A 19,259-nucleotide genomic window follows, 5' to 3' on the forward strand; every position below is an offset into this window, starting at 1 on the left:
AGTTTGAGTGTTGGCTCTGAATTCTTTCCTAGCCAGAACCCAGGTCCAGTCTGACCCCAACGGTCTAACACCTAGTACCGTTCTTGCCACCCCCAACAGACTGACAAGTCGAAGACAGGGTAGGAATGAGGACATCCTGGATGGATGCCATCACCTGTAGGTAGACTAGAATATGGTGAGGTAACACAAACAACAATAAAACAAGTCTAAGTGGCTCAACAACAAAGCCTCATTTCTCATTCACACTGCAAGTCTATTGCAGATCAGCTGAAAGCTATGTGCCAGGTCAGTGCTGTCCTTACCCAGGCACCTGATGGAGAAGCCCTGTCTGGAAAGTTGGCAGTCTCTGTGACAGAGGAACAACAACAACAAAAAAACCCCAAAAAAAACCGGAATGGGGAGAAGCATGAACTGGTACTTAAAGCTTCCTTCTGGAAATGCCACTTGCTCTCACATCTCATTTGCCAAAGCAAGACATGTGGCCACACTACAGGTATGTGGGGAAGTACAAGCCTTCCACATATCTGGAAGAAGATAGCTGGAATCTTTTTTAGTAGTGACTACCCAATGACTAGCACAACCGCCCAAGCATAGAGCCTTGGTGTTATAAGCTAACTCATGCTTATTACTCAGGGATCAGGTATAGAACTCCAAATTGGCTTAGATTAAGTTTCTGCCACTAGGCAGAGTGAGGGTTTGAAACAGAAGTTAAGCTCACAGATAAAATGAAGTTAAATTTCTAGAACACTTGAGTATCTGTCCTGGGATTTATATCTATCCTCTTAGTTGTGTCAGGTGCCCCAGAAGAGGTAGAGCTGCAGGTAATGCAGATTCAGAAAGTCTGATTAGAATGATTGCCATCATGGCCCAGAGTCCACCACCAAAGGACCTTTCTTTCCTCCTTACTAAGATTAGTACAAAATACTGAAAGTTCCGTCTCATGGGCTCAGTGGGATATGCTCATCTCCCCATGAGAACAATGGGGAGCAGTGGAGTCCAAACAGAGATGTTGCCCAGAGGGTGGCTTGGGCATGGGCTCTGGTGCAGATCTGACAAGCAAAGGCTAGCTATTTAGAGTTCTTGAAAACTAATACTTGTGCTTTAAAAAAGACACACTGCAGGGATTTCTCTTTTGGCCTTTTGACTTCTTTGGTGAGTGTAATTGTGACAGCTCAGAGAACAATCTTTGACAGACAATGAAAATTCAGAGCTCCTGATTTTAGAGGTTTTTGATACATCCAGTTGGCTCTTCAACCTCTGGTGCTCATGGCAGTCTGTAGAGGGAAATAATTGTATTGTTTGGGCAACTGCTGTTGGAGTGCTCAGTTACTGAGACTGGAAGCATTCTGGGTGGTCTAGAATCAAATCACTGAAGTAATTTGTCAAAGTCGCCTGCTTTTCTGGGATTCTGGTCTAGATGGGCTCAAATTTGCATCATAGATATTGTTGCTGTTGGCAAGGGTAGGGGCTGGATGGTAGATGGAGATTTCTGACATTAATTTTTGCTTGTCTGTGTTTGCCTTTGTTAGATGTATACTAGATATGTATTAAATTAAAAAAAATTATGGGGAGTGGATCAGGGAATGAAGAGACTGCTTCATCCCAACATAGGAGTTGAAGTGGAGGAGAGAACTGGAATATTGGGTTTTGAGAAAAAGAAGGAACTAGGAGGGTGCTTGGAACCTAAAAGTCACAGATGAACATGAACTGTTTCAATGACTACGTCCACCTGCTTTAAAATTTTATTTAATAATAGTAACAGCTGCTATTTAAGAGGCCCCCCTCTTTGCCATTGCCTGCATGTGGTGCTTTACTGATGCCATCTAAGGATAACTTGTGAGGCAGGTAACATTATCCCAGTTCAGAGAGGCTCTGCCAGCCCTACTTGCACTCAGCACAGTAGTTACAAAGTTGGGACTGGGCGCTGGAGGTGACCCGAAAGCTGGGGCTGCGGTGGAGGTTTCCATGCTCTCCCAAATTCCTATACCTTTCATGTCTCCTTCCCTGATTCCTTCCAGAGCCCATAGCTCTGGTTTGAGAGTGCTGAGACACAGAGTGAAGTGGAGATGGACGGCCATGGCATTATCCAAGCGGGAGTCGGTATCACTTGCTGAAACGCGCGTCCATCCTTCAGCAGAGCAAGAGTCTTTTCATTCAGGCTGTTTCTCCAGGCCCCCTCTGCCTCTCATTAGTCTGGTAGGGGCTGCTTGTCTTTCTTCTCTCTTGCTCAGTGTCCTTCTAATCTATTTTCCCACTTGGGCCTTCTCCCTGACACAATTTGATTTCCAGGTTGCTAGCAGGCTTCTCTCTGCCTTTGATTTATGTGCTCCTTCCCTGTGCCACATCTCTTAGCTGTACAGATGTGTCTTTGCTACTTTTCACATTTTCTTTAAAGACCCAAAGATGCTTGGCAGACCATTGCAGACAGAATGCAGAATAAACGACAGTTCTAGGGAGCCGGGTGTCTCAGGCTTGATGTAGGAATGAAGGAAGAGTCAGAACTCCTCAGGGTGCAGAGAAAGAAAAGTAAAGGGTAGATTTTCAGCTGCATATGGAGTGATTTTTGAACTTTCTTTTTTATTAATTTCAAGCCCTTCTAAGAAACAGGCAACACGGTTGAGAGGTACAATGTGAAAGATATGGGAGCTTAGTTTCAGTGGAGATCCCTCTGGCATCCGGCTGACTCGCCAGTGCTAGCTTTCCACCCTCCCCTCCCAAAAAAGTCAGAGGAGGGCCAAGCACCCATAAATCAGAAATATTTCAGTCTTTCATTGTTCCACACAACGGCAGATGCTTTTCAATGCCCCGGTTTTATTTTATATTTTATTATCCACCAGTCATTATCTGAATGCCTTTTGCAAACCTAAAATTTCTTCACAAAGACCCATCCATGCTTTAATTTGGTTGAATATTTATTTATTTATTTATTTATTTATTTATTTATTTATTTATTTATTTATTCATTCATTCATTCATTCATTCATTCATTCATTCATTCATTCATTCATTTTAACCCTCACCTGAGGATTTTTTCCCCATTGCTTTTCAGAGAGTGAAGGGGGTGGAGTGGGAAGAAACATTGATGTGGACACATCATCATTATTGGTTACCTCCTGAAGGTGCCCCCACAGGGGGTAGGGCCTGCAACGGAAATATGTGCCCTTGGCCAAAATCAAACCTGGGACCTTCAGTCCGTAGGCTGACACTCTAACCACTGAACCAACCAGCCAGAGCTAAGTTGGTTGAACATTTCAAAACTAAATGGGGGGTGGGGTGTGCATGGATGAATTTAACTTCCTTTCATCCTCACTTAGTGCATATTCTTGAGTTTGCTCAGATGCCTTAAACCAAACAAACCGAGTAATTTTAGGTAAAGGATATGGAAAAGTGATATAAACTGATGAAGAGGTATGCACTTCATACATCATGGCTATAGATATGAGCTCAAGAAGTTGAAGGATCCTAAAAATGGCATTGATGGACTTTCTGGAGGACAAGGAGTCATTTGGGTGATGAATGTTGAATATTTGAGCCATTAAAAGTGCTAGAGAAAACAGCCACGCGGAGACAGAAGAGCCATGCAGCCCAACAACATTCAGTCCCCTGATGAGGAAGGGACAACAGACCACAGAGCTGGCTAGTCTTGGAAAAACAAGCACCAGGGCCCCCATAGGGGCAGGAAGCCACTGGCTCCTGTCTTCTACACCCCCTGCACACCTCCCAGTGATTAAATCTCAGCACAAGAAGACAAGATTATATTATGTTTCAGTACTGTAAGAGGACACAAACCCTGGAAATCTTGCCATCAAACAGTTTACCTTCAGCCAAATGGAACATTCCACTGTGAATGCAAAGTGATCTATTGCCCTAATATTCCCGAGAGCCTCAGCAGAGAGCTATGGTGGTGGGGGTGGGGTCTGAGGCCTGGGGGTGGAGAGAAGGAGGGGTTTGCTTGCCTGGAAGGGGGAGGATTTCCTATTTGCTTTCTGGGAGGGAGGGATGGGACAGGTTTAGTTCTTGGTAGTTACTAGCTTACTACTTAAATGACCTTAGCAAGCAAGTTTCCTCTGAGCCTGTGCTAAGGACTCCAGAGCTTACAAAAGCTAGAGCTGACTTCTTTGTGACTCTTGAGGAGAACTTCAGACACTTACAGAGTGAAAAACATTGAGAGAGTAGATGCAAACAAGTTCCCCCATGTGGCAGCCTTCTCAGTCTGTGTGCCTCTGGTAAACCCTGTGCAGAGCTGAATGGCTCTAAAGTCCAAGGTGTTGTTTTGTTTATTTTATTTTTTTAGATATAATTGACATTAGTTTCAGGTGTACAGCATAATTTGATGATTGTATATTTTGCAAAATGATCACCACAATAAGTCTAATTAACATTCATTACCACACATAGTTTCAAATTTTTCTTCTTAGTAACTTTACTCGCTTAATAACTTTCAAATATAAGATACCGTTATTAACTATAGTCTCTATGCTGTACATTACATCCCCAGGACTTACTTATTTTATAACTGGAAGTTTGTACCTTTTGGCCACCTTTACCCATTTCACACACCTCTCACCCCCTGCCTCGCAACCACCAATCTGTTCTCTGTATCTATGAGTTCAGCTGTGTTTTTTGGTTTGTTTTTTAGATTCTATTTGTAAGTGAGAGCATATTGTCTTTGTGTGTTTGTCTGACTTATTTCACTTAGCATAGTGCCCTCAAGGCCCATCCATTTTGTTGAAAGCAGCAGGATTTCCTTTTTTATGGCTGAATAGTGTATATATATATATATATACATACACACACAGACACACACACACATATATACACCCTTCTCACCCAGTTCCCAAGCCCCTCCCCTCTGACAGCTGTCAGTTTGTTTTCTATACACACACACACACACACACACACCCACCCACCCATATTATCCATTCCTCCATTGATGAACACTTAGGTTGTTTTCATGTCTTGGCTGTTGTAAATAATGCTGCAGTCACATGGGGGTGTAGATATCTTTGAGTTAGTGTTTTTGTTTCCCTCTGCTGAACACCCAGAAGGGGAATTTCTGGGTTATATGGTGGTTCTGTTTTTAATTTTGAGGAACTTTCTTTTTTTAAAAAATTGAATTTATTGGGTGACATTGGTTAATAAAATTATATAGGTTTCAGGTGTACAGTTCTACAGCACATCATCTGTATATTGTATTGTGTATTCACCACCCCAAGTCAAGCCTCCTTCCATCACCGTGTATCACCCTTTACCCCTTCTGCCGGCCCCCACCCCCCTTCCCTCTGGCAGTCACCACACTGCTGTCTGTGTCCATGAGTCTTTTTTTTCTTTCTTTGCTTAATCCCTTCACTCTTTTCACCCAGCCTCCAAACCCCTCCCCTCTGACAGCTGTCCGTTTGTTTTCTGTATCCATGAATCTGTCTCCACTTTGTGTGTTAGTTTATTTTGTTCATTAGATTCCACATATAAGTGAAATCACTGGTTGGTTTCCTTTCCATTTTGTTGATGGTTTCCCTTGCTGCGCAGAAACTTTTTAGTTTGATGTAATATTTATTTTGCTTTTGTTGCCTTTGCTTTTGATGCCAAATCCAAAAAATTATCGCCAAGACCAGTGTCAAGGAGTTTACCTTCTATGTTTTCTTTGTATGGTTTTAGGTTCTGATGTTCAAGTTTTTAATCTTTTTCAGCTGCTATTATTCTTATACAACATAATGTAATACACTTTCAAACGAGGTGGGAGTTAGTTTTGGTGACTTCCATCTGAATTCCTGTGTTTCTCTCTTGGTTGGAGCTACCTTGAGCTCTAGGTGTTTATGTTGTTTTTCCCTTCCAATCCCCTCCCGCTCCCCACAGTGATAACCTGGTGTTCCTCCCACAGCACCCCCACCCCCAGCCCCGTTCCCTTAGGCCTGCCTTCTTTCCCATTCCCCAAGTGAATCTTAGCTTGGTCAGAAGTTAGAGAATCACAATCTAATTAAACCACTGTTTCTGGCCTTATTTCTCACTCCTATCTGGATATCTAATCAGGTATTGTCCTTGCTCCCCAAAGAGGTCCCAATGCAAACCCATCCTCTGCCCTCACTTGATCACACGTCTTCCTTTTATTCCTACACAGGCTCAAAGCTTTCGTGTCTCCTTGAATATTTTCTTACCCTCGGAGTTTGGGTGAGGCTGTTCCAAATTAGATACTGACCACCCTCCCCTCTGGCATCTCACTCCCATGCCTGAATAAGGCAATTGGAGTGGCCTCCGAATCTGGCCCCCTCACCTCTACCCTTTCCTCTTGTAATCCGTGGCCAGATTAGCCTCCTTGGAATCCTTCTCTCCATCCCCATTAACAGTGGCCTTGGTGCAGCCACCGCGTCTCGCCTGGCAACTCCAGAGACCTCATAACTGGTGCCCCAGAGCCGCCCATGTCCCCATCTGGTGCATTCTTCACACTGTGCCAGAAAGATATTTACACATTATAGACACAGTCGAGTTGCTCCCCAGCTTTCTGTGGCACTTAAAATCCAGGCTCATTGCCATGACTTGTAAGGTTGGCATGAACTAATGCCTTTTCCCCCCATGCCACCTTTTCCCACCCCCTCTCTTGCTCCTGCCCTCCACTCACATCAGCATTTTTCCAGTCTCTTGAGGTCAGAGATCTCCTTTCTCCTTCAGGTCTTTATGCAAGCATGAAAGGTTCCTTTCCCAAATCTCTACCTGGCCATCTCGTGTGTCCTTCAGGATGTCATTTTCTCAATTTCAGTTAAGTTTCCAGCCCCTCATTCTTCGTACAGGCTCCTGTTCATCGTCTGCCTTATCATAATCTTTAATGAGGTATTTATTTGTATGAATACTTCTTTATCTTCTCTCCCTGCCATAAGCTCTGTGACAGCAGGGCCTATGTGTGTTTTTCTCAGCATCCAGTACCCAAGGCCTTGTGCCTGGCAGAGGTAGGCACACTGGTATTTGTTGAATAAATTAATGAGTAAATGAGCTTCTCTCCTCTGCTCACATACCTTCTCTGGCTCCCACTATGTCACCCAGAGAAGTCCAAGTTTGCTTGACCATTTTTAAATTTTTAAAACTTACTTATTTTTTATTTTAAAATTTATTTTCTTTTTCTTTTCTTTTTTTTTTTTTTAATATATCTCTATTGATTTCAGAAAGAGGAAGGGAGAGGGAGAGAGAGAGATAGAAACATCAATGATGAGAGAACCACTGATGGGCTGCAGCCCACAACCTGGGCATGCGCCCCGACGGGGAACTGAACCCTGATCGCCTGGATCCTACTACTCAACTGCTGAGGCACCCCTGGCTGGGCTCTTTTTCTTTTTTTTAATTTTTTAATTTTATTTTTGTTTAAAATATTACAGATGTCCCTTTTTCTCCCCAGTGACTCATTCCACCCCGTTCCATCCCACTCTCCAGACCCTCTCCCCACCATTGTCCGTGTCCTTGGGTTGTTCATATATGCACATAAATTCTTTGGTTAATCTCTCCCCCTCAACCCACCATCCTTCTTCCATCCCTCTGACATTCCTCAGTCTCATCCGTGCTTCCATGTCATTGAATCTATTCTGCTCATCAGTTTATTAAGTTCTTTAGATTCCACGTATAAGTGAGATCATGTGATGTTTGTTTTTCTCTGCCTGGCTTATTTCACTTAGCATAATTTTCCCCAGGCCCATCCATACTGTCCCAAAGGGTACGAGATTCTTCCTCTTTACAGTTGCGTAGTATTCCATGGTGTAAATGTCCCACAGCTTTTTTATCCACTCATCTACTGATGGGCACTTGGGCTGTTTCCAGATCTTGGCTATTGTAAACTCTGCTGCTATGAACATCGGGGTACATATATTCTTTCTGATTAATGTTTCAGGATTCTTAGGATACATTCCTAGGAGTGGAATCACTGGGTCAAAAGATGGCTCCATTTTCCATTTTTTGAGGAACCTCCATGCTGTTTTCCATAGTGGTTGCACCAGTCTGCATTCCCACCAGCAGTGTACTAGGGTTCCCCTTTCTCCACACCCTCGCCAGCACATGTTGTTTGTTGATTTGTTGATGGCAGCCATTCTGACAGGTGTGAAGTGATACCTCATTGTGGTTTTAGTTTGCATCTCTCTGACGATTAGCGACATTGAGCATTTTCTCATATGTTTCTTGGCCATCTGTGTGTCCTCTTTGGAGAAGTGTCTATTCAGTCCTTTGCCCATGTCTTAATTGGGTTGTTTGTCTTCCTCTTGCTGAGTGCTATGAGTTCTTTGTACACTTTGGAAATTAGCCCCTTATCAGATACATCCTTGGCAAATATGTTTTCCTAGACCTTGGGTTCTTCTGTATTTTAAGGCTGTTTTCTTTCGCTGTGCAGAAGCTTTTTAGATTGATGTAGTCCCATATGTTTATTTTTTCTTTTGTTTCTCTTGCCCTAGGAGATGTATCAGTGAAAAGTCTACTATGTAGGATGTCTGTGACTTTACTGCCTATGTTTTCTTCCAGGATTTTATGGTTTCATGACTTACATTTAAGTCTTTTATCCATTTCGAGTTTATTTTTGTGTATGGTGAAAGTTGGTGGTCTAGTTTTCATTTTTTTGCATGTATCTGTCCAATTTTCCCAGCACCACTTATTGAAGAGACTGTCTTTACTCCATGGGATACTCTTGTCTCCTTTGTCAAATATTAACTGACCGTAATGGCGTGGGTCTACTTCTGGGGGTCTCTGTTCTGTTCCATTGATCTACATGCCTGTTGTACCAATACTAGGCTGTTTTGATTACAATGGCTTTGTAATACAGTTTGAAATCTGGTAATGTGATCCCTCCCGCTGTTCTTTTTTCTCAAGATGGCTGCAGCTATTCTGGGTCTTTTTTGGTTCCATATGAATTTTTGAAATGTTTGTTCTAGGTCTGTGAAATATGCTGTTGGTATTTGAATAGGAATTGCATTGAATTTATAAATTGCTTTGGGTAGTATGGACATTTTAATGATATTAATTCTTCCAATCCATGAGCATGGTATATTCTTCCACTTGTTTAAATCTTCCTCTACTTCTTTTTTCAGTGTTGCGTAGTTTTCCAAGTACAGGTCTTTTACATCCTTAGTTAAGTTTATTCCTAGGTATCTTATTTTTTTAGTTACAATGGTAAATGGTATTGTTTTTTCAGTTTCTCTCTCTGAAAGTTCATTGTTGGTGTATAAGAATGCCATTGATTTCCAGATGTTATTTTTGTATCCAGCTACCTTGCCAAATTCGTTTAACAAATCTAGGAATACTTTGTTGGAGTCTTTAGGGTTTTCTATGTACAATATCATGTCATCTGCAAATAATGACAGTTTTACTTCCTCCTTTCCAATTTGGATACCTTTTATGTTTTCTTCCTGTCTGATGGCTATGGCGAGGACTTCCAGTACTATGTTGAATAAGAGTGGTGAAAGTGGACATCCCTGTCTTGTTCCTGTTTTTAAGGGAAATGGTTTTAGTTTTTGCCCATTGAGTATGATGTTGGCTGTAGGTTTGTCATATGTGGCCTTTATTATGCTGAGGTATGATCCCTGTATTCCCAGTTTGCTGAAAATTTTTATCAGAAATGGGTGCTGGATTTTGTCAAATGCTTTTTCTGTGTCTATTGATATGATCATATGATTTTTGTCCCTCATTTTGTTTATGTGATGTGTCACATTTATTGATTTGTGGATGTTGTACCAGCCTTGCATCCCCGGAATAAATCCCACTTGGTCATGATGTACGATCTTTTTAATGTATTGCTGGATTCGGTTTGCTAGTATTTAGTGAGGATTTTAGCATCTATGTTCATCAGGGATATTGGCCTGTAATTTTCTTTCTTTGTAGTGTCTTTATCTGTTTTTGGGATTAGGATGCTGCTGGCCTCATAAAAAGAGTTTGGGAGTTTTCCCTCCTTTGAATTTTCTGGAATAGTTTGAATAGAATAGGTGTTAATTTTTCTTTGAATGTTTGGTCCAGGACTTTTGTTTGCTGGGAGTTTTTTGATTACTGATTCAATTTCATTAGTTGTTATCAGCCTATTCAGCTTTTCTGCCTCTTCTGGATTCAGCTTTGGAAGGTTGTATGCTTCTGGGAAGCATGTTGTCCAATTTGTTGGCATATAGTTGCTCATAGTATTTTCTTACAATCCTTTGTATTTCTGTTGTGTCAGTTGTTATAGCGCCTCTTTCATTTCTGATTTTATTTATTTGGGTCCTCTCTCTTTGTTTCTTAGTGAGTCTGGCTAAAGGTGCATCAATCTTATTTACCTTTTCCAAGAACCAGCTCTTGGTTTCATTGATTTTTTGTATTGTTTTTTCATTCTCTATGTCATTAATTTCTGCTCTGCTTTTTATTATTTCCTTCCTTCTACTGCCTCGGGGCTTTTTTTGCTGTTCTCATTCTAGTTCTTTTAGTTGTTGTGTTAGATGGTTCATTAGATCTTTTTCTTGTTTCTTGAGATAGGCCTGTGATGCTATGAATTTTCCTCTCAGGACTGCTTTCGTCGTGTCCCGTAGATTTTGGGTTGTTGTCTGTTCATTTTCGTTGCTTTCCATGAAGTGTTTGATTTCTTCCTTGATCTCATTGGTAACCCACTCATTGTTTAATAGCATGCTATTTAGCTTACATGTGTTTGAATATTTTTGAGTTTTTTTATACTGCTTGATTTCTAGTTTCATGGCATTGTGATCTGAGAAGATGCTTGATATGATTTCAATCTTCTTATACTTGCCTTGTGCCCTAAAATGTGGTCTATTTTTGAGAATGTTCCATGTGTACTTGAGAAGAATGTGTATTCTGCTGCTTTGGGGTGAAAAGTTCTGTAAATGTCAATTAAATCCATTAGGTCTAGTGAGTCATTTAAGGTCTGTGTTTCCCTGTTGATTTTTTGCCTTGATGGTCTGTCCAGTGCTGACAGTGGGGTGCTAAAGTCCCCCACTATGATTGTGTTGCTGTCAATCTTCCCCTTAAAGTCCACCAAGAAATTTTTTATATAGTTAGGTGCTCTTATATTGGGTGCATAAATGTTTATAAGGGTTATTTCCTCCTGTTAGGTTGATCCCTGTAGTATTATGTAGTGCCCATCTTTGTCTCTTGTTATGGTCTTTATTTTGAAGTCTGTTTTGTCAGAAATAGGAATTGCTACTCAATCTTTTCCTTTCCATTTTCATGGAATATTTTACTCCATCCCTTCACTTTTAGCCTGTGTGAGTCTTTTGCTCTCAGGTGGGTCTCTTGTAGACAGCATATATTTGGGTCCTGTTTTCTTATCCATTCAGCTACCCTTTGTCTTTTGATTGGACCATTTATTCCATTTACATTTAAAATTACTATTGATATCAACTTATTTAATGCCATTTTCCCCCTTTATGCTTATGTACCTTTCTCTCACTATTCCTTCTTTTTCTTAAAGCAGTCCTTTTAGAATTTCTTGCAATGCTGGTTTGGTGGTACTGAACTCCTCTATCCTTTTTTTGTCTGGGAAGCTCTTTATTTCCCCTTCAATTTTAAGTAATAGCCTTGCTGGATAAAGCAATCTTGGTTGCATGTTCTTGTTTTACATTACCTGGAGAACTTTATGCCACTCCCTTCTGGCCTGAAGAGTTTCTGTTGAGAAATCAGCTGTCAGCCTTATGGGGGTTCCCTTGTAGGTCACTGCTTGTCTCTCTCTTGCAGCCCTTAATATTTTCTCTTTGTCCTTGACATTTGCCATTTTAATTATGATGTGTCTTGGAGTGGGTCTCTTTGGGTCCCTCTTGTTTGGAACCCTCTGTGCTTCCTAAACTTGTGTGGCTTTCTCCCTCGACAGCCTAGGGAAGTTTTCTATCATTATTTCCTCCACCAAGTTCTCTATCCCTTGCTCTCTTTCCTCCCCCTCTGGCACTCCTATAATGAGAATGTTGTTTTGCTTCATGTTGTCCCAAGCCTCCTTAGACTGTTCTCATGCTTTTAAGTGTTTTTTCTTTTTGCTGCTCTGATTGAGTGATTTTTCTCTACCTTGTCTTCTAAGTCACTTATTCTATCCTCTGCTTCACTGAGCCTGCTTTTAATTCTTTCCAGTGCATTCTTGATATCAGATACAGCATTCTTTATCTCTGAGTTTTGTTTACGTTATATATCTCTTTTTTCATGTTTTCCCTAAAGTCCTCAATCTTATCCTCTATTGCCTTGTTTTTCTCTTTAAGTTTCTTAAACATCTTCATCATCAATACTCTAAACTGTGTTTCTGATAACTTGCTTAACTCCATCTCATTAAAGACTTCTTCTGGTGATGTTTCCTTTTCTTTTATTTGGGAGTTGTTTCTTTGTCTCCCCATTTTGGTAGGTCTTAGTGTGTGTATCTATATATTAGATATATTTGCTGACTTGTGGGATGGGATTTTGTCTTGTAGGTCCAGTGGAGCCCAGAGGTGTGTTTTCCTTGTACTTCTGAGCTCTTTGCTCTAGGCGTGTCCCTCTTGTGGGTGTCCCTTTTGTGGTTTCTTTATGTTCTCCTGTTGTGGTTGGGTCTAGATTGTCATTGATCAGTCCTTGGGAGGACCCTCCTCTCAGGTTGGCTGTGTCTCAGCCCCAGTCTTGTCATGTAAGCTGTTGTACAGGTGCTGGCAAGGCAGGATAATACACAACTAAACTTCCAGGAAACAACGGGTATCTTACAAAATATCTTGACAGTCACAATGAAAACAAGCCATGTGAAAATAGAACTGGGAGAGTGAAGGGAGAACACACACACACACACACACACACACAAAGCTTAAAAAAAAGAAAGAGAGAAAGAAAAGTAACGCTTAGAGAGAGAAATGTGTATTGTTGTTAATAGTGGTGAAAATTTAGAAAATAATAATAAACTAAAATGTAAAAAATAGAGAAGCTACCGGGAGATAACAGAAGCAGAGAAAAGATTCTGAAAGAAGGGGCAGCAAAAAATTAAGGGAGAGAATAGGAATAGGATAATAGTTGAAAATGAGAAAACAAAAATACAATAAAGAGAATAAGAAAAGTAACAAGCGAACAAAACAACAGGAAGACAGAGGGAGGATAACAAAAAATGAAAGAAAAGTAGAAAAAGAAAAAAGAAAAAGACAAAAAAGTTATGCCAATGGATTGAGAGGAGAGAGAGAGATAAAGCCCAGGCAGGAAGGGAGTCTGGTAAGAGATTTGGTGGAAAGTATAGAGGAAAGCAGTAAACTTGGTTATAATGATAAAGTCCCAGTCATTAAGCAGGGATATCAAGAAAGTCTTGATAGTAGAAGCAAGGATAAAACAAAACAAAGCAAATAAATAAAACAAAACTAAAAACAAGCTAAGCAAGAGAAAATTCTTTTATAAAAAAGAGAAAACAATTTAGTTAAAAATGTTTTTGAAACAAATTTAAAAAAATTATTATAAAATTTAAAAAAGAAGAAAAAACAAATAAATTTTCTTCCCTTTCTCTTCTTCTTAAGGAAAAAAGAGAAAAAACAAACAAACAAAAAACAAACAAACCAAAACCAAAACCAAACCAAACCAAAACAGAAAAATAAAAGACAATCAGGTGGGTTTCTTCTGGGCAGCCTATGTTGTCTGAGGCTCACTGTTTTGTATGCTGATTTCAGTTCTCCTGGGAGGTGCTTGTGTAGCAGTCAATGTGAGGAGAGACCGGCGGGCTCCGCCCCTCCCTGCTCAGCTCTGGCTGGCTGGTCGCACCAGGCCCGCCCCTCAGACAGTCTACTGTGCAGACCCCAATCCCAGCCTCCGCTGGTCTGTCTGCGCAGTGCAGGCTGGGAAGGTGGGAGCCAGTTCTGTGATCATACTCACAAATGCACAAAGCAACACACAGGCAGAGAGTCAGCCCGGCAAGGTCCCGCCACCCTCGAACCAACGCCCCCAGCGAGAGGGGACCCAAAGTCAGCTTCACGCAGCTCCCCGCACCTCTGGTCCCAGCAAACTCGGGCGGCTTCACGCGCCACCACGGCGCCCCTCAGGGCTGGTCACAGATTCCAGCCTCTCAGCACTGGGAGCTCAAGGCCGGAGGGCTCCTCCCCCCTCAGCGCCCCGCAGACTCAGCACTTTCTGGGGCTCAGCACAACGCCCCACAGGGAGGCAGAAGGTCCCCGTGTGTGGCCACTCAGCGCAGTCCTCTGGTCCCTTACCACTTGGGTACCACACACCCTGGGACAGCCTTTCCCATGGTCAGCATTAGACACCAGTCGAGTCTGCCACTAGAAGCTTTGTTTCCTAGGAAGGCGCCGGCCGCCATTAGAGGCCTTGTTTCCTAGGAAGGAGCCATTCCCACCGGGACTCACCGCTCCCCTGGGCCCCTCGGCCCTCTGCGGGGTGCTCCTTCCCCTCTCGTCGCTCTGGGTGTGGGGTCCCCGCTTTTGGATGCCGTCCGCACTCCCGAGGGGAGGGAGCTTTCGGCCTCCAGGCCTCGGGGCTCGGAGCCCAGCACAGGCTTCAGGGGGACCCCCCCTTCCTATGCCCCCCCTCTTACCGGACTCCGTGATGTGTCTTCATTGCTCCCCACTCGCGCTCCGTCCACTCAGGTATGTGTCTCTGGTTTTTCCAAGCTGGCTCCGTAGGATTTTAGGAGGAAATCGAGTCCGTGGCTGGGAGCGGGGGCCTCTGCTGCTTCTCGCAGCGCCGCCATCTTCCCCTCCCTATTTTATTTTTCAATTACCGTTGACATCATTTGTTTGATCTTAATTCACATAATTACCCTTCACAAATTCATGCTCCCACAACACAAAACTTTTTCCTATTATTTCCACAACTTCTGTATTTTTCTGCTTTAATGACTTTATTTTACTCTACATTAAAAGATTTCATGAGTGAACCAATTAAGGACCGTTCCTATATTACACCCAGCCTGCAAGGTCCATATAAAATACAACTTCTGCCATGAAGCGTTTAGATACCCCCAGCTGGAGCTTATTTTGCCTTCTTCCACCTTCTATAACACCTTCTCTGGGGCAATTAAAGGCATTTGTTGCTTTCTGCTTCTCTTTTCAAATTTCTTTCTGCATGTCTGACCTTGTTTACTAAACTGTGACTTTCTTGAGGGTAAGATTCACATTCTAATCACCTTTGTATCTGCCACCGCGATGCTTCAGCTGCAGCAGGTGCTCAGCGAAGACAAATTTTTAAGGATGACTGATCCAAAGTGATTATGGTTTTTCATAGAGCTTAAATGACAGTTCCCTTTAGAAACACGTGGGGGTGCCCTAACCAAGCAAAAGTATAGGGACTGCACTACTTGGATTATTGCTAGACTGTTTTAAAGGTGATGGCGCTCCTTTTGAATTCTGTCTCACTGGTCATACTGACCATCTGTGGATGACAGAAGAGAAATGCAAAGGCTAAGTACGTGGGCAAAGTAGGAGAGTTAGTAAATCAAATTCAAAGATTGCACCTGATCAGAGAGACAAGGCAAGGCACAACACCTGCTTTCTCTGAATGAGGGGCCCCACCTATGATCACAGACTATGGCTATTACCTTGGTATCACGGATCTCTAAGTGAAGAAAGGCTGGGAGTTGTGCTATGGACGAAACTGTAACCCCTCAAAAGTCCTGTGTTGAAGTCCTGCCCCCCAGTGTGATGGCATCTGGAGATGGGGGCTTTAGGAGGTAATTAGGTTCAGATGAATTCATGAGAGAGGGGCCCCCATGGTGGGATTAGTGTCCCTATATGAAGAGGAAGAGAGAATAGAGCTCTCTCTCTGTCATGTGAGGTCACAGTGAGAAGCCTGCTGTCTGCAAGCCAGGGAGAGGGCCTCACCAAGAACCTGACCACCCAGCACCCTGATCTCTAACTTGCAGCCTCCAGAACTGTGAGGAACTGTTTTTTCAGCCTCCCACTCGGTGGTTATGGCAGCCCAAGGAGACTAAGGCTGTGTGCAGAGATGGGGCTGCCTTTCAAGCTCTTTTCCCTTTCATGGAGAAATTGATATTTAGGTAGAAAATACTGAAACATAAGTTGGGAATAGACAATGGAATTTCAATTCCCTCTCAAATCCTCTGACTTTGTTTCCTTAGTGTATCGGTATTTTGAAGACCTGTCTTACATGTACTGAAAAAGCACCACTATTCTCTTCCTTCGTATCAGGTATGATGGCGGCAAATCTCTTTTATTAATTTGTTTGGATCAGAATCTTATTTCTATTTTTTAATGAAATCCTTTCCATTTTAAATGTGGGGACATTATGTGGGAAATAAGCTCTGAGGACTCTGTCATCTGGGATAAATGGATTTTTTTCACTATTGGTCTAAATGTGCAAACCATTCATTGGCATTAATCCAAGGATGTCTACACAACAATAGCCACATGCTACCTGGGGCCCTCCGAATGCCTGGACTTAATTGTGTCAAACCATTGCTTTCCTGATCCGTCACTATCCGGTGCCTTTTTTTACATTTTTTAATGTACACATTTATTTATGTGTATAAACTGAGTTTGAATTAGCTGAAAACATTGGCAGAATTTGAAGGTGCAATTTAAAGTGGTTTACAAGCTGAAGTAGAAACTCCTCCTTTCTTGTCCTCCACCTACTCTCTCTGCCCTCTCAGGCACTTTGTGCTATTGTGTATGTGTATCAGTGTGTGTGGGTGTCTGTGCATAATCGTATTCTATATAAGTTAAAGATGGGGCTGAGTTTCACATCTGGGTCAACATGGTGTAGCCGTGATAACACAAGTGTCTTTCTTCTCACCCTCCTACTTAGAAATCACAGGAATCTCAGGGAAGGCTTTGAACTTCCACAGTCCACAGAATGGTGAAAAGGAACTGAACCAATTATCATTAGAGCTTGAGAAGTAGAGAAGTTACATATACTTTCTTAATGTCTATATTTTATAACACACAACATAAACTTGGAATAATACAGTGAAATGTTTTACAACCTGCTTTTTCTTGCTAATAAATTATAAATACTCCTTTGACACTAAGTACTCTCCCACAAATGATTTTAATAGTATCGTATAGCTCTACTATAATTTATTTAACCAATCTCTTTTAACAGACATTTATGTTGTTTCTAATTTTTTAATATTATAAATAATACCACAATGAACAGCCTTTTTCATAAATCTCTCTGCACATGTCTGATATTTCTCTGGGATGAATTCCTAGAAGCAGAGTTGCTGGATCAAAGGATATGAAAATATTTGATGGCCTCTGGTACCTGTTGCCAAATTGTCCTTCAGTAACATTGTTTTTCTGCTCTCAGGTATTTTAAAGAGAAAGGGTGTGAACTGGGATCCAACTTAGAAATCTGCTCTTGATATGGCTGAATTTGTTCCACAAAGATTGAAATTCTCGCTGGATACCTTACATTGTACATGTACATACAACTTTGTAAAATGGACAGTTTTCCAGGGATGTTAAAGACTTCTGCATTCATAACTAAGGGAAACGTGGTAGAAATGGGGGTGGGCAGAGCGGGAACAGGAAAATTGAGAATTACTAAAATTTATTGGTCAACCATCTCAGATAGTTCACAGATTGATTAGCAAAATCTCCAGAGAAGGACACAAATGTTATAACTTTGAGATTAGACTATCATGAAGTTAAAACACAGCACTTTATAAAATGCTTATTTCAGTATTTAGGCAATCTCAGCAATTTATGCCACTTTGAGACACAAGAGATGTGTCTTCTCACTCATGGGACTGAAACTGAAAGGGGTTTCTTTCTTTTTGTCCACAATGCCTTTTATAAATGAAGGAACTGACCTCCTTCGGTCAGATATGTCCCCTAGGTTTTTGTTTTTTTCAAAAATATTGCTTATTGCCATCTTTTTGTGTTCTGTCTTTCCTGCGCCTCCCTGCTGTGACTCCCTGCCATTACCTCCATTACATCCAATCAAGGCCTCCACATCATCGGTGTGGGCCCGCAATCAGGACATCCAAGTTCTAGTAATCTCACCTCTCAAGATATGTCTGCTCATCTATCAAGTGACAGAGTTAAGCTAATTGGAATGTTAAAGAAAAAGCAGAGCTGGACAGTAGTTAAAGCAGTAAATACATCCTTTATTCAGGACTATTGCAATAGGAGAAAAGAGACTTCAGTAGAGAACTGGGCTCAACTCCAAATACAGCATGGCCAAGTGGGAATTTACAGTCAAAGAGCAGGTTGGGGGGCAGAAAATTATAAGAAGAAATACCAGGGGTAGGGGGATTTGGGCTAAACTGCCTTAACAGGATTCTTGCTGAAGACAGGCCAGGTAATCAGGCATCAGCTGGGGGATGGTGGAGGCTGAGGAACCTGAATGGATATTGAGGCTGATGAGATATGATGAGTGATCAGATACAGAGAATGGAGACTAACTAAACCAACTTAGCAGGATTCTTGCTAAAATTGGACAAGGCAGAGATGAACACGGAGATCCTAAAATTGAGGCCTGGTTGAAAAAAAGTTAGGAGAGGCTGTGTTGAGTTTGGCGAAGGAGAGGATCTTTGTCAGGATGTTTCCAAATTGGGTCATCAGAAAAACCCTAGGGGTTCTGAGGAGGATCCTTTAGACTGTGGATTGCAAGAGGTTGGTGCTGAGAGGTCAAGTCCCATCCCAACCTCACTGTCAGCCTGAGCAGCTCCACTCTTATTTGAGCACATCTGTCTGATATGTTGGGTCTTATCCAAAACTTGTTTGTTTGGTTTAAATTAGTAGAACCTTTTCTTCAAACTTTGAAGACCATGAAACCAGAAGATGTGTGAAGACCTTTCCAAATACACCGCTTTGGGATCCTGAGTCAGCTTAAAGCAAGCAAAGGGCTTAATATTCTTCCTAACAGACACCCCAGGGAACTTTACGAGTAGGAGAGAAGCTTTTCATGAATCACAGAAACTTGCTGTGTTCTGCTGGTTCTTTTTGTTAGAAGCGTGTCCTTCAAGGGCAGACCTTCCCTATAGCAGGTTTCCATAGCCAACACCGAAACTCGGTGTCTGAGCACATCTCTTCCCCTTCCCACTGATGATTATTCACCACTGCTCCCAAGTTCACATTTCACAGCCTCCATCCTCTGTGGGAGGCCTGATCATCCATCCGTTCCCACAACACACGCTGTAGTATGATTAGTGCCTGTTTTGCAGAAGAGGAAACTGGGACACAGAAAGGATGAGCAACTAACTTCAAATAGCATGCCTTGTCTATCAGGGGGAGTGAATCAAGCCTGGAGCTTCCTAAAAACAGTTCACTTCCTGCTAAATGCTACTCTCCCAGTGGAGAGACTTATTTCTCTTTTCTGATCTCTTGATGGCACCCGGAGTGCTTCTCCCTTTTTATTTTCTT

The sequence above is a fragment of the Miniopterus natalensis genome, chromosome 1 (assembly GCF_054644295.1).
Source record: "Miniopterus natalensis isolate mMinNat1 chromosome 1, mMinNat1.hap1, whole genome shotgun sequence".
Lineage (NCBI taxonomy): Eukaryota > Metazoa > Chordata > Mammalia > Chiroptera > Miniopteridae > Miniopterus > Miniopterus natalensis.